Source organism: Chenopodium album, chromosome 3, assembly GCF_948465745.1.
Source record: "Chenopodium album chromosome 3, dcCheAlbu1.1, whole genome shotgun sequence".
Taxonomy (NCBI): Eukaryota; Viridiplantae; Streptophyta; class Magnoliopsida; order Caryophyllales; family Amaranthaceae; genus Chenopodium; species Chenopodium album.
In genome coordinates this window covers 67,864,907-67,880,956 of record NC_137836.1, presented here as the reverse complement: position 1 = coordinate 67,880,956, position 16,050 = coordinate 67,864,907, and positions in this window count along the sequence as shown.

Genomic DNA, 16,050 nt, shown 5'->3' with positions numbered 1-16,050 from the left:
TCTTGGATAGATTTTTTTTAGATAAATATTTTGTATAGAGTTTTATTATCACTATACTTCTAATAAATCATATATACAAAATTAATCATAAATTTTAATTTCGTACATTCGGTTTTATTTCCATCATAAAATTCGTTTCAAATTTTTGCTTAAAATGATATCTATTTATAATACTTTGTAAATTTAATTTAGTTAAAAAAAAAAAGTAATAGAAAATCAGTAAAAATACATTTTAATCAGCAAAAAAAATTTTGGTTTGGTAAAAATACTTTCATGAAGTAACAATAATTTTAAGTCAATTATAACATAGATATCTATTTTGAAAAAACCACAATTTACACTATTATATGATATCGTATGTCTAAATATCTTTCATTGTCAAAATGGATTATATGTCCATATTTAACATTCATTAAGTTAAGTTTATCCTAAAATTTTATTAATAATGTGGGCCGGACATCGCCTAGGTATAAAACTACTATATATATTAAAGGGAGTTTTTTCCCATTTTATTTTTTAAAATATTATTGAAGCGTCATTCTCATACGTTTATTTTCAGTTCAGTTCAGCTACTAATTTCCCTCTCTTATAAAATATACATTTCAGTTCAGTTTGTTCTGTTCAGCTCCGCTGCTAATTTCCCTCTCTTATAAAATATTCATTTTGGTTCAGTTCAGTGCAGTTCAGTTCAGTTCAGTACAGTTCAGTTCAGCTTAGTTCAGTTCTATTCTGTTCAGTTTAGTTCAATTCAGTTCAGTTCAGTTCAGCTGAGTTCAGTCAATGAGAACAGACCCTTAGGATTAATATTTTAAAAATACTACAATCAAATTATGCCGCGTAAGATTAGTTTTTTTTTTTAAAAAAAATGCTACGTGGGATTATAATAATAAAAAAAAGCGCCACGTAGGATTAATAATTTCGAAAAATGCTACAATAGGATTATGTCACATAAGATTAATTTTAGAGCATCACATAGCAAAAATTTATATTTTAGCCAATAATAAAATTGCAATTTATTTTAGATCAAAATTTTATATTAATTATATAAATAAAAGCACCGCGTTTTTTGTATGGCTGGTCATACCGTATGGCCGGCTGAGATACACCCAAACACTGACCAAGTAACCCCTAATTGATTGAGTAACCCTTGACTATCCAAGTAACTCTTGAGGAAGTAATCTCGACCCCATGGTGTGACCAGCCACATATGAAATTTTGTGAAATAAAATACTCCGTATTATCTTTTTATATTACGAATTTTATTTAAATATGAGAAACAAAGTTAATAATTCATTTTATAATAAAAAAAATCAAGTACCAAGCAAGCAAATATCACATTTTTTTGGTGTTTAGAGAGCCACAAGCGAATATCACAAAGTTTATTTAGTAAAATAATTTATTTGAAAAAATACAAACAAGCCGTGCACCGCAGGGGCTTCATCTAGTTATATATAAAGTAATATATTTCGTTGACTACCAATAATAATAATAATATTACCTTTTTGTCAAAAAAACTCAAAGGAAAATAAAACTCAACATATATATAAATTAATATCATTAGAAAAAAGAATTATTTATATATAATAAGTTCGTACTTAGAAAATTAATCTTGTATTTTTATTCATATAACTTAAAAAATGAAAATATATATGTTCATTGATATTATTTTTTTTTGTTAAGGAAATGTTAATTGATATTATTAATTAAAGTTATATTATAATGATCTTTAAATTAAGTAGAATAAAAAAAATTTAGTCTTATCTTTGCATGTTTTCAGTACAAAAAAGATGGAAGTGGGATAGATCAACAACAATTTATCAAAATTATTTACTATTTACAAGTGCATGCATGTATTGTGCTCATTTCTATAATTATGCTTACTAATCTTTAAATGTTTCCATTTGAAAAGATCTTTGATTATAAAATGACCAAAGTCCAAAGATTATTAGTCTTTGAATATAAAAAGACCAAAGAAATATTATATACTATGAATATAATTATTCTACTTTCTAAATAGCAATCGATTTTAAGTTTTTAACATAGTGTCCACGTCAAAGAATATGTATTCCATAGAATATTTAGTAAATATACATGTTAATTATATTATTTTGATATTAGTATAATCAGTTATTTTGGTATCGTTAGCAATGAGTTAAGCCTCATTTTCTTCACCTTATTTTTGCTGAAATGAAATTATTTTTACCGAAACAAAATTACATTTGCTGAACTTAAATTATTTTTACTGAAACAAAATTACATTTGCTGAACTTAAATTATTTTTACTGAACTTAAATTAATTTTACTGAACTTAAATTATTTTTGTTGAACTGAAATTATTTTTACTGATTTTCTATTATAATTCTTCTTTAAGAAAAATGAATTTTACTGAACTGAACTTATTTTTACTGAACTGAAACTATTTTTACTGAACTGAACTTAATTTTACTAAACTATACTTATTTTTACTGAACATAAATTATTTTTACTTAATATTATTTTTTAAGGTGAAGAGAATAGGGCCTTAGTATTATGTACTCCTGGATCATGTACTGCATACCTATTAAAATTAGTAATTTATTTACCAAACTAAGCTTGGTTTAGTGAAAAAGGATGTATCTTCCAACCTTGAGGTTGGGGTTTCAATCCCCACTAGAGGCAATAAAAATAACATGAATATTATAAACCTAGAGCACCTTGCATTGTGCATGATACTCCAAGAATAAGAGGTAAGAAAAATGTCCACCTATTTTATCTAGGTAGATGCACTTGCAAGATTGTGAATCAAATTTATCCTTAATCGGAGGACAATTAGAAGCATAACAAAGACAACCAAAGACCCGAAGTGTATCATAGGAAGGGACTTGACCAAATAAAACACTCATGCGAAGTTTTACAATCTATCTCTCCTAATATACTAAAAGACGTTTCCAACAACGTCCACGTGTCACGTAAGCTCCCCTCAGTACGCCACATCATCCATTCAAGTACTCATAACGCCACGTGGGTCTCTCTTCCATTGATTTTCATTACATTTCATGCACTCATAATCATTATAAAAAAAACTCGCAACTTCTATTTCAAGAACTAAATGTCTTACCACCAAGCTATGTGATTCTTTATGTAATTTTTTTAATACAAAATATTAATATGTAGCAAATGACAATATGAATAACAAATTTAATTACAAGAAAATTAAATCTTAAATTACAATGTATATTAATGATCAGTTAGTTTCATGTAATAACCCGGAGCATCACCCAAGCCCAAAAACTAGTTAAGAACATGAAAAATATAGGAGTCTTATTAATCAAATGAACAACAGTCATAACGCATTCACCCCAAAAATACTTAGCCAACTTAGCTTGAAAACAAATAGCATGAATCACATTTAAAACGTGACCATATTTATGCTTCACCCTAGCTACCATTTTTATTAGCCGTGTCAACACACGAAGTTTGATGCTAAATGCCCTTTTTAGCAAAAAATATCGCCCGGGCCCAAAAACTAGTTAAGAACATGAAAAATATAGGAGTCTTATTAATCAAATGAACAACAGTCATAACACATTCACCCTAAAAATACTTAGCCAAATTAGCTTGAAAACAAATAGCACGAATCACATTTAAAATGTGACCATATTTATGCTTCACCCTAGCTACCATTTTTGTAAGCCGTGTCAACACACGAAGTTTGATGCTAAATTCCCTTTTTAGCAAAAAAAAAGGCTAGGACACTAAGCAGGGGAATTCGTTATCACTACGTACCTTTTTACCTTTCGTTAAAATTAAGTCTTTTTATAACACAATTACACAAAGCTCCTTTTTCAATTGGCTGATTAACCTCATATTTGCCAACCAAAAGAAAAACCCATGTAGAACGTGAAAATCATCCACAATAGTAAAAAAAATTAAATAACGAGCGTCATAACTAGAAAAAATTTTATTCCAACCCTAAACATTATAATGTATCAAATCAAATATTCCAGATGCTTTACTCATACTTAATGGAAAATAGTTTCGGGGTTGTTTAACTCTCTCTCTCAAAGTGCACCTTGTAGGCGTCGTTCGAAGTGCACCTACGTTAAAGCATATGTGAATATGCTTGGCACTCTTAGGAAGTAGGAATTGACGTATACGATTAGGGACAAATAAAGTAGGGAGCCGCCAACAAGTTTTTAAGGAACTTGTAAATCGTTCACTGATCATTTAAGGCAACCATGAATAAAGGGACAACGAAAGGCAACAATGATTGACCCGTAAAGGTTACACCTCAGTCATAATCCATGAGATTACTAACTCCATATGGTTCAGAACTACGAAAGGAGGATCGAGGATAATGGTACGAAGTGAGTCATGGAGTCACATTCGCCAGTATTGGCCTCTACTCGATTCTTATAATGAAAAGTGATTCTTGCGATCTCAAATGCATGCAAACAAAGATTCAATTTGCTCCAAACTATTATTATGCTAAATTGGTTGAATATTAATGCAACATATAATTCTAAAATATTTGTGATCACTTGATTTAATAACAAGATTATAAAGGAACCTAAACCGGTTGTCCAAATTATCTTATTAGGCGTGATTTTCAATTACATATTCCCTTTAAACATGAAATATGTTGATCATAAAAAATATAATAGAATAAGCATTAATATTGGAAGCAATTTAACTATAATATCGTTAGTCAAATCAGATATAAATAATAAACCTAATAATGATACTAGCAATTTTAAAATATAATAAGAGTAATTAAATTAATTAATTACTCACATTCCGCGAGTTCCTTTAAATTGCTACACTATAAATAAATTGTTAGTAACTTTAATAAAAAAAAAATGGAAATTAAATTAAATTAAATAAATGTAGATTTGATTTGGTCCAAACCCTCAGTTATTTATACTTTTTACGCCTTGGTTTAAGGACGGAACCTCGGGTTTAGTCTGGACTCCTTAGAGTGCTTAGGGGAAGTATTATGAGAGAATAGGGAGGCTAGTGTTTAGGCTAAAGAGGGAGAAGATAATGATTTGATGATCAAGATTGTTCATGATTGAAAATGGGGAGATATTAATTACCTCTATTTATAAGGAAAAATAAGGGTCGAAGAATTAAGAAAAGATAAGAATTCGAATTGGAATAATACTCTTGCGATAGACAACAGTTTTTGCGGTTTTTGTTTTTATCTTATCTTTTGATCCAAAAATTGGAATAAGATAAATAATATGTTGTTGGAAATATGTTGAAGTCTAAGTTCTAACCCAATTAGAATTAGATAAAAATAAATTGTAGAATAAAATATATGGCTGAAATAGTGAGACGATGTCAGTTTTGGATAGAGTTTGATATTTCATTCATATCTTTTCCGTTATAGCTCGGAATTGATATTATAATATATCATTAGAAAGATAATTTCAAGGGATATCCAACCATATAAGATTTGGATAAATAATATAAGGAGAAAAAAATAATATTTGTCTATCTTTAAACGTCTTTCAATTTGAATAGAAATAGGACTTTCAAAAAGAAGAGTTTTATTCAATTTAAAACTCTTTAATTTTCTCTTTTCAAAAAGAATAATTAAGATATTTTAGAAACTTATAGAAGCTTTCAATTAATCCTAATTGGTTTATGGATGGGATTAAAGCTTTTGGACCCTCCACATGATCATTGGGTTTAGGTAAGATGGGATTCGATTCGGTTTGGGCTCAGCTTAATATTTTGGTCATAACTTATTCGTTATAACTCGGATTTGGCCTTATAATATATCGTTGGAAAGCTCTTTTCAAATGGACTAAATATTTTTATAAAAAGGACATGAAAAGATTTATTTTAAAGGACACAAAATGAATTATTTTGGGTTTAAAGGCACGAAAAGAGGAAAATAAGTTATGGTTTGGGAAAATGGGCTAGGAATTGGTTTGTTTATGAAATGTATTGGGATTGAATATGAATTTAACCACTCCAAAAATTAAATACTCAACCCGACCAATAATGGCAATGAAAGGTTGTTCATCATCGGGTTTGGTTTTGAGGAGACGTTTTTAGGTGTCTACACGCCTACGTAGAGAATGTTGTGAATATTATTGGCATTCATAGAAAGTTGGATTTGACATTATAACGAAATGGACGATAAAGTAAGGAGTTGCCAACAAGTTCTTAAGGAACTTATAAATTGTTCATGGATAATTAAGGGCAACCACAAATAGGGACAAACTGAAAGACAATAATGATATAACCCATGAAGGACCCACTCCACAATGATCATTAACTGTGATTATTGGATATTTGGGGATGATGGTATGAATCGGATTATGAAATCAATTACGCTCATATTGATTCTTATAGCGACATATATTTATTGCAACTCAAAAGACATACAAACAATATTCGATTCGCTCCAAACTAATTAGTCTAAGTTAGTTGAATATTTATTGCACACAGATTAATAATTATTGTACTGTGATGATTTCGATTATGCAGCAAGACTACTGACAACCTAAACCGATTGTCCAAATTATCTTATTAGGCATGATTTTCAATCACAGATCTTGATTAAAATATGCAATATGGTGATAACAACAATAAATAGAATAAATTAAATAGATATGCATAGAAATATTGGAAGCAACTTGAGAAGAATAAAGTAACAAATTTAATTAAGCATTCTAAACATGATACTATTAATTATTAAAAACAAATTTAAGCATGATGCTAACATGACTAATATAAAGGATAAACATGTTGCTAATAATTAAAAATCAATCCCTATACAAAATTCTAGCAAGAACAACTATTATGGAATTAATTTAACTAAAAGAGTAATTAAATCTACTTACGTTGATTATGACCTTGAAATTTTCAATTACGTCATTGTTATTTTAGAAGAATACTACAAGAGGGGGCCGTGGTAAATTGTAGTACTAAGGGAATTAGCTAACTTTTTGCGAAAATATAAAAGCTAAGCTAAAGGAACTCAAAGTTACAAAAAGAGATTTTAGTGCGGAAAACTACTTGGCCCTAACAATTGTAAGAATAAAAACCATGACCACTTGGGATTTTAGGAAAGATTCTTTACTAGAATAGGGAAAACAACCTATTACAAGCTAAAGACTCTATCTCCAAGTTCCTCAACGAACTTGGAGTTCGGGGCAGTAAGTCCCTCAACCTACTGCTCTTCTCTTTTCTCTCTTTCTCTTCTTCCTTCTCTTAGAGTTCACTCAAACTCCCAATCCCCAATTACAACTCTTGAAAGAAATACTCTAATGAAAGTAATTAAGAAACTTATCAACTTAAAGTAGAATGCGACTCTTGACTCTTTTAGAAAACAACAAAGATAGAAAATATGATTGAGCAAGGGGGTAAAGTTTTCTAGGAAATAACTTCGATATACATAGGAAAACATAGCTTGATTAAAACGCCACAACCTCCACTACTTACGCCACTAGTGCTGCACATCAACGCCACTATTCTCCACCACTTCTAGAGCTGCAAACATGTCCTAGAAACTAGGGCACGTTGAACCTCTTAGAAGCAGTTTCTTCGTTAAGTAGAGAAGACTTAATCAACAGTTAGTTGCGCAAGTTTAGGAAATCAGTTATGCAAGCTTTTTGAAAGATATTTTTTCCGATATAAAACGATATTAATTTGAGACAAAATCAGAAAAGATATTTTCAATAACAAACTTTCCTACAATTTAGCAATCTTTAAATTCTATCAAAAATCAATTTTCAATCGCATTTTACTAAGTATACTAATTCTAATTATTTTCACTTACATTAAACCTAAAATAAAATTTCTATCGTAGTCGTCAACTACGGACGACTATGGACGACTATACTAAGGGATTAAATCAGAACCGTTGATTTATTAGTTGTCTAATCATAGCCACCCAATCCAACACCTAAGCTACACAATCATCCAAGGATTGTTTGGTTACTTATTTTTTTTCTTTTTTCTTTTGTTTTTTTTTTTTTTGGTTTTACACATATGAATATATTTTTTTTTCATTAAAATCGAAAAAAAAAATTTAAATATTCATCTTCAACCTAAGTCATCTTTCACATTATTAATCTTTTATGTCATCTTCGTCCTAAAACCTTCATCTTCAACCAAAACATTCATTCTCCAAATAAACTAACAATTATGATTTAAAAATTCATTAATGTGTTGTCTGGTTAAATAATTAAGGATTAAAAATAAATTAGTTATACGTAATTAGTTTCATCTTTAATTTTCATCATCAACAATGTTCATTTCAACCCTTATCAATGGATTATTAAAAGAAAAATCTCCATTGCCAACCTTAACTTTTATCATCAATTTCAAACTTCATTCATTAATAATGTGAAATTAGTAGTAAAAAAAATGATAATCATTACGTTAATATCTATGTTTTTTTAGTCAATATAAATTGTAATATGACATCAATTACATGTTTTATGTCTAAGCCACCATTGATGAACATAAAAAATTAGCAGTTAATTCAAAAAAAAAAAAATAAAATAAATAAATAAATAATACAAAGAAAAATTAAAAAAAAATCGGAAAATATGCGTGTGATAAGAGTATCTTTTAGTCTTCAATTCTCCACCATCTTTGCCTTAAGATAGGATCATGATATTTTAAAAATATTTCCAAAGGATAATTTTCTTTATATTTAAAAAACACTTTACGTATATTATTTATACATGGATTTTTTTTTTACTATTTTTGCATACATTGAAATACTTAATTAAATTTGTTCAAAAAAAAAATTAATTATATGTATTGGAATATTCAAATTTAATTAAATTTTCACTTAACAAATTCTAACTATGTTTAATTAATAATTATGAATAACTAACATTGTTGTGACATAGGAATATCTTAAAATCTTTTCATCTTTGCCAATAGTTAATCACTCATCATATTTAACGTAATAATATCTCGTTTCTTTCTTTTACCGTTTTTCTACAACATAAATCCCCAAAAAGAATCCGAATACAAATTTAAACCTTGGCGATTAGTGATTTAAGGTGGAACATTTCAATATCTTTTCATCTTTGCCTGTAATAAGTACATTACCCACTATTTTTTTTATTTAAAACACCATTTTTTTTTTGTGAGGAAAAGCGAGAGAGGATTATGATGAGGTTAATCTATTTAATTTAAAATTACAATAAGGTTAATCTATTTAAATTAAAAATTATAAAAAAAATTACTATTATTGGTTGTGATGTATAGTCAAATTAAAATTAGGGGTGGGGGTTTATCAGTTGGTAATTTAATATATTATGCCGTTAATAAAACTAAAAAAATGTTGAAAGAAATTTCTAACTTAGATTTTTTTTTAAAAAGCAAAAAATAAATAAAAAAAAAAATAAAAAAATGTAAGGGTTCAATTCGTTTTGCATCGCTATGGTTTTTTGTTTTTTGGTTTTTTGTTTTTTTAAAGTATATTATATATGTAACATAATGAATCAAAAATTATTTAGACTTATTAAAATCATAATAATTTTGAAAACTTGCAACAAAAAATTAAGTGGAAACACCTTTTTCTTGTTTCCTGTTTTTGGTTTTTAGTTTTCTAAAAAACAGGAAACTGAAAACCAAAAATGATGCCAAACAATACCTAAGTTGTAAGTTAGATCATTATAATCAGAATTTCGCTTTTAGATATCCTCAATTTCATTTTGGGCGTATGCAAAATTTGAATGTCATTAGTCAATTAGAACGATTGACATATATAAGACTTTATTAATTAAAATATAGATCACGTGCGATGCATACAATGTTTTTCATTTTGGGTATACCTAAGTTATATGTGAGCGTACCTAAAACGAAGTGGTTCAATTTTTTTTATTTATTTTAAAAAATATAGAAGTATATGGTTATTTCGGATAATCACATCCATTTTTAGAACTCCTGGCTAGATTTATTGTCACTCTATTTAAATGAGGTCTCATCAGCATAATCACGGTTATTCTTAAAGTAGAAAGCCTGAATTTAAATGCTGAAATTAACTTCTCGGCCAAAACATTACCTGTTACATGACAATCCTTGTTTAGATTTAGATAGCATTTATCATGAATTAATGGAGGGATATACGAAAACATATTGAGGGATTGAGTGGATGAAGTGGCAAAAAAAGAAGTTGAGTGAGTGTACTGTCATGGCATAGTGAGGGGGCCTGCGTGGCGTAGTATTAATTGTATAGATTCAGACTTTAATTTCTACTTTGAAAAGAATTGTGATTAACTTATATTATGAGACCTTGTTTAGATAGAGTGACAATTAATCTAGTCAAGATTACTAAATATGAATGTGAATATACGAAATAATTGTATTAATATTAATTTATGTATTTTGTAAAAAAAGAAAAAAAAATAAGAATTGAACCCCTCTGTTTTAATTAATCTAGTCAAGATTACTCAATACGTATGTGAATATCCCAAATAACCGTATTAATATATATTTATGTATTTTGTACCAAAAAAATAAAATAAAATTGACCACTTTGTTTTAGGTACGCCCAAATATAACTTAGGTATACCCAAAATGGGAGATAGTTTATACTCTGTGATCTATATATTAATCAAGTCTTATATTCCTCAAGCAATCTGATTGACTAAAGAATATCATTTTGGGTATGTCCAAAATTAAATTGGGGATATCTAAAAGCGAGTTTTATGTATACTTTGTGAGTTTGTTCTATGCAAAATAAATCCATTACAAAAACAAAGAACTAATCAATATTGCTATGATTCTTGTGTGTACGAATTTCAATAAATATCCTCCGAATAAAGACAAACTAATCTTTTTCTTTTTATTTTAGGAGTGACTAGAAGTTATTTGGGATCGCCTAGTTACGGTTTTTGTTACGTACTACGTACATTCAAGTATATATTATTGCTTAAAAATTATATTTACTTGATGTCAAGTTGTTTTTGTTAGAAACGAGTGTGATTAGATGAAGTAATGATTGTTATATAGTATATTTCTATGAATTTGGGGAAAATATAAAATATCATTTTAGATACTCCCAAATTTTACTTAGGGATATCTAAAAGAAAAATTTAAAGACAAGAAAAAAGATATTCATTTTGGATGCATCTAGGGATGGCAATGGGTCAGATGGAAGGGGTGCAAGAATATCAATGCGGCTCCCGTAAGTTTAGTTCAGTTCAGCTTATTATAGGCGTTAGACTAAGGGCTGTTCTCTTCAACTTATTTTCAGTTCAGTTCAGTTCAGCTCCTGTAAGTTCAGTTCAGTTTCATATCTTAATTTCCTTCTCTCATAAAATATTCAGTTCAGCTCCAATAAGTTTAGTTTAGTTCAGCTCGGTCAATCAGAACAGGCCCTAATGGCATGTTCACATTTACTTAATTTCAGTTCATTTCAATTCAGTTCAGTTTAGCTCTAATCAGTTCAGTTCAGTTAAGCTCCTAATTTCAGCTCAGTTCACTTCAGTTCAGCTCCAATCAGTTCGATCAGTTCAGCTCAGTTCAGTAAATGTGAACAAGGCCCTAAATCTTGCATATATTCCACTTTTATTGTATACAAAGTATATAACTAATAAAGTTTTTATTTAGTTTTAACTAATAATAATAAAAATAATAATTTAGTTTTAACTTATAAAGATATATTCCACTTTATTGTAAATTCTAATCTTACATAAATAATTATTTAGTTCTGTCAAAAAAAATAAATTATTTAGTTAGATTAAGATATTTATTTATTTAGTTATATAAAATTAATCTTAAATAAAGATTTATTTAGTGTTAGACTAAGAACCGTATCAATGCAAATAAATATTCCACTAATTTTATTGTGGAGTATGTACAATCAAATACTCCCTCCGAAACAATTTACTCGCAACAATTACTATTTTTAGCCGTAACACATTACTCGCAACAAAGAAAATTATTTCCTATTATGGTAAGTTTTTAATGGTGAAATGACTATTTTACCCTTAGTTATTTCTGAATTTTTTTTTTAATCCCTAAACACTTCTTATCTAACATTTAATCAAATACACTTAACCTAATCTAATCTAACCATTCCCACCAAAAATAACCCTCCCCTTTCTGATTTCATTAGAAATCATTCAACTCCCCAACTCCTCAACTACCAGAATTGAATGAAGATCAATCAATTCTCCTCGTTCATGGTGCCCAGACTCTCCTTATTCTGGAGAATTCACCAGATGAACATTATAAACCCTAGATCTATTCTATTTCCCTCCTTTCTCTCTCATTTTCGTCCTCTGTTCTCTCTCCTGAGTGAAACCCTAGTTCTCTCTCTGTTGTCTCTGTTTAATTTCTGTGGGAATGAGTTCCAAAAAAGCGAAGAAAGAGTCCCAAATTCGTCCAAAAAAGGCTAAGGAATCCACTATGTACATCGCTCGTAGAGGATCTGGAGTTATCAAACCAGTTCGTCGCTGTTCTTCTTCGTTTTCTCGTTACTCTGGAGGCAAAATTGGGGCGAAATTATATTTTTCAAGCGACGAGGAGGAAATTCTGGAAGTAGATCCGCTTCAGGCCGTCCCTGTTCCGGCGGAGGTGGTTGCTGAACTACCTCCTCCTGCTGTTGAAGTTGTTGGTGCTGAGAAAACGACGAAAGAAAGCCCTAAAAATGCTGCTCCTGACGCCTGAGAAGGTTTCAAGCGACGGGGCGTCTCCACGGGGACAGAAGAGGCCTAGATCTGTCTGGAAGGACGACTACAGTGACTGGGATCCCTGCTACATGGCGTATTTGAGGGACAAGTACCCTCATGACTTTCCCCCAGATCTCTGAGCATGCAGCGTAACTATTACTAAACCCTAATTTTATGAATTTTGCCTAAATTTGAGTCCCTTTGACTGATTTTTGGTTGTGATATTCATTCCTTGTTTGATATTGTTGGGTAAAACTGTTGTTGTTTGGTTGTTGGTGTACAAAAAAAACAATTGTGGCTGTTTTGAGCTTTATTTATGTTGGGTATGGTTGTTGATTGTAGTTTTTGAGTTGAATTTGTTGATTTCGTATTGGCATTGTTGGTGATTGTGGTTATAAATTGGGGGTGTTTGCTCGTGCGCTTATGTTGGTTGAAATTGTTGCTTTGGGTAAGGAAAATTTGTTGTTGTATTGTTATATTGGGCACTTGACTTGAATTCATTGGCTGCATGTTGTTATGGTTATATTGTGAGCATGAATTGCTTGGCTTGTGTGGTTTTTTGTTACTGCCTCTGAGTTGCTTGGCTTGTATGGTTTTTTTTACAGTATGGCCTATGAATAGGCTGTTGTGGGTTGGTTATTGTTGATATGAGTCTATAGGTTGGTTATTGTTGATATGAGTCTATGGGTTGGTTATTGTTGATATGAATAGCCTTTGGAATACTCTGGTTTGATGTGTGTTGATGTTGTTGCCTATGAGTCCCCACAGTTTGAGTCACTCCCTGTCATTGGTATTTTGTGATGATGCATTGAGTCCCTTTACCCACATTGCATCATAGATGTAGGTTTTCCATATGATGAAGGGACTCTTATGACTTGAGCCCATTACTTAAGGGAGCTCCAACATCTTCTAACGGAGGATGTTGTTGAGGTGCCTGTTAATGGTGGCTTATATGGTTAAACCAATCCCATCTGATGGAAAAAACAGACAATAACCAACCCATACTTTAAACACAGTGTTTACTTGTTAATGCTATGATTTCATTTGCCCAAAAAATTGTTGATTGTATAAAGTTCCATTTCAATAATAACTACCTACTAAGACTGCCTACCTACTCTATTTAACAAAATACACCTAACCATTACAAAACAAACAAAAACTTAGTTTTCAAGTTAATGGTTATGTGTGGCAGTCTTTGGTCTTCTGACTTGGTTGCTGTAGGGAATAATTTCAAGCCTTAAAAATCCCACTAGCTTGAACCCCACTGTGATCATACACTAAAGTACGGTGGCGTCCAAAAGGGAAGAAGATAGAGCAAAAGAGTCGCCAACAAGTTTTTAAGGAACTTGTAAACCGTTCACGAGGTGAAGGTTACACCCCTTAACGATCCAAGAGATCGTCAACTCCATAAGGTCATGAACCAAATAAGGGTTCGGGGATGAAGGTACAAATCCAACCTAAAAGAGATTGAACCTGCCCTAATAATAGGCCTCTACTTTATTCTGCTCGTATAAATGTGCGCTTTCTGATTAACATACAATCAATAGGTTAACCCTAAACCTGTTTAATCTATGTTGGTTGAATTTAATGCACAAATAAACTATTATTGGCGATCACTTGAATTATAATCACATTAACCCTAACAAGATTATTAATTATCTTATTAAGCGTGATTGCAAGTACAAATTCCCTTTAAGCATGCAATAAAGGTGATCAAGCAATAAAGAATAAATAAGCATCAAGCAACATAATCAATAATAATTATGAAGAATAATAATAATCATATCATAATAATAATCATAATCATCATAAATAAAATAATCATCATCAAAATAATAATAAATTATAACAATTATAATCATAATCATGTTCATGTTAATATTAAAGCATAATAAAAATAGCAAGATCCTAGGCATGATACTAACAAGATTAATAACAAACCCTAGCATGTCACTAAGCAATAAAAATCAAAGCTTTAGCCCTAACATGATACTAACATGAATAAATATTAGGAAGAGAATAAAAGGCATCATAGCAATCATATTTAATATTAAAAATACCCTAGACATGATACTAGGAATCATAACAACAATATAAACATGATTTCTACATCATAATATCAATAAATCAATTAAAGCACTTACTTGGATGCCTCGTACCTCTTTCTAATTACAAAATACACACGTTAGTAACTTCAAGGAAAATAATAAACAAAACAATTAAATTAAATAATTGAAAGAGAGATTTGGGACCAAACCCTCAGAAATTAAACCTTTCACGTCTAGGGCGAAGGCAACTTCGAATATGGCTAGGTGTTTCTAGATCTAATGAATGCGGAATTTTGTATTTGAGAAAAGGCTAGTTTAGAAAAGAGAGAGAGAAAGAATAATCAAGAAAATATTGATGAGAGTTGGTTCTTGAAAAAGGGGAGATATGACCTCTATTTATAGGAAAAAAGAGGGTCGAAGAATTAAGAAAAGAATCCAAATTCGAATCGAAATAAAACTCGTAGACAGCAGTTTTTGCGGATTTTGTTTTTATCATATCTTTTGATCCAGGAATCGGAATAAGCTGAATAAGATGTCGTTGGAAAGACCTTGAAGTCTACTTTCTAACCCAATTGGAATCAGATTAAAATATGTTGTAGAATAAAAGATATGAACGAAATAGTGAGACGGTGTCAGTTTTGGATAGAGTTTGATATCTTATTCATATCTTTTCCGTTATAGCTCGGAATTATTATTATAATATATCATTGGAAAGATAATTTCAAGATCTATCCAACCATATAAAATTTGGATAAAAAATATGAGGCACGAAAATAATATCTGACTGTCTTTGAACATGTTTAAATCCGAATAGAATTAGGACTTTAAAAAAGGAAAGTTTTATAAAAAAAAAGGAAAGTTTATATTTAAATCAAATTCCTTAATCTTATCTTTTCAAAAAAGGATAATTAAGATATTTTAGAAACTTATAGAAGATTCTAATCAATCCTAATTAGTTTAGGAATAGGATTAAACCTTTGGACCCTCCTCATGATCATTGGGTCGTAGATAAAATCCGGTTTGGGTCCAGTTTAGTATTTTGGCCATAACTTCCTCATTATTCATCGGAATTGGGCTTATAATATATCGTTGGAAAGGTCTTTGCAAGCCCCATCCAACTACACCACTATTGGACCCTTATCATGGACCAAACTAAACTGGAATGGACGTTTTCATAAAATAGAGTGGGTTTTCGAAAATAGAAAGAAAGAATTTTAACAAAAACTAACCGCAACACTAGACTTTTCACACTTTCACCTCATTCGATTATGGTTCGACGTGAAAGGTATTCATCACTGGGTTTGGTTTTGGGGAGACACAAATGGGTGTCTACAGAAGCCCCCACTTTGACTGAGTTTGGAGAAATG